Here is a 1,388-nt window from a genome sequence, read left to right as displayed (position 1 = left end):
ATTCAAACTCAGTAAGTCTGACTTTGAGTTCATGCTCTTTACCACTATGCTACCTTGCCATATTGTTTTCTTTTTATGGTACTAAATAATACTTCCATGCTACTTTTTCTTTTTCTCACTTTTTTGGGGAAGACGACGGGGACAGAGCAGGAGGATAAAATCAAGTGAGAAGATGAAGAAGGCTTAATTCTTTTTAGACTTATATCTATAACATTTTACCTTTCTTGACTGTTTTCAGATGATTATGAATTATTGTTCTCACACAGAAGGGTGCAATTTTACTAAAGTACCAGACCAGTCCCAGAGATTCTTACAAAATCCACATCTCTACTCACTGTCCATTCACTGTTTGGGACATTACTGGTACAAGGCAGCAATTGCCCAAGCAGAAGCAAGCAAAGGACTAACCATCTTTACCTCCCTTGATGTGAATACAAAAAATATATTCACAGTGTGAGTAGCTCTGCTTTAGGCAAGAACCTATTCAAACTTTCCAAGAATTCCGATAAATTAGGAATCTGCACCTGTGCAAAATCACGATGCACACTCTGGGTCCAAGGTTAAGGTAAACGTGACTGTACCTAAATCTCTACCATGACGGACTCCTAGTTCATTATGGCCCACAAACTGTCTTGTATGGTTAATGTGNGTGCAAAATCACGATGCACACTCTGGGTCCAAGGCTAAGGTAAACGTGACTGTACCTAAACTTCTACCATGACGGACTCCTAGTTCATTATGGCCCACAAACTGTCTTGTATGGTTAATGTGAGCATTAAAGAAATTCACCCCCCAAAACGATCTCTATCTAAACAACAAAACTCAGGTATGGGTGGAGTGCTCATTGGGGGTCTCCAGCTTGAGGAGAGTTTAATGTTTTGCCCTCTGTTTAAGGATGGCTTTGGTGAGGGGCTGGGGAAGGGGTCAGAGCGATCGTTCAACACGTCTAAACAAGCAACTGGGCAGACTGCCTGTGTGTCATAGTCACGTAAGCTTCCAGATGCTAGTGTTTCCCACAGGACCTGAAACTCCTGTGCCTTAGGACAACCCCCAAAAAATTCAGGTGCCACAAAAACCACCTGCACTGCAGCCTGTTCCATTGTCTCCACTAACAACAGGACACTCTGGAGTATCAAACAAGAACTGACAGTCAAGCCAGTGTGCCTTCTAAGGACCACATTAACCAACACCAGCAAGGATACGAGGTCCCATAACTCACCTTTACAGACTGAACTAGACAACATCTTTAGGTAATTTATCCTCTCAATAAGATTTGCCAATCTGCAAGAATGTGATTAAATATTTTAAAAACTAAAAAAAAAAAAAAAACACGTCTAAACAAACAGAAACGATACTGCCTGAGGCTGGCAGTAGTGCACAGCGGCCCC

Source organism: Galeopterus variegatus, unplaced genomic scaffold, assembly GCF_000696425.1.
Source record: "Galeopterus variegatus unplaced genomic scaffold, G_variegatus-3.0.2 Scaffold17221, whole genome shotgun sequence".
Classification (NCBI taxonomy): domain Eukaryota; kingdom Metazoa; phylum Chordata; class Mammalia; order Dermoptera; family Cynocephalidae; genus Galeopterus; species Galeopterus variegatus.
Note: the sequence above shows the minus strand (reverse complement) of the source record.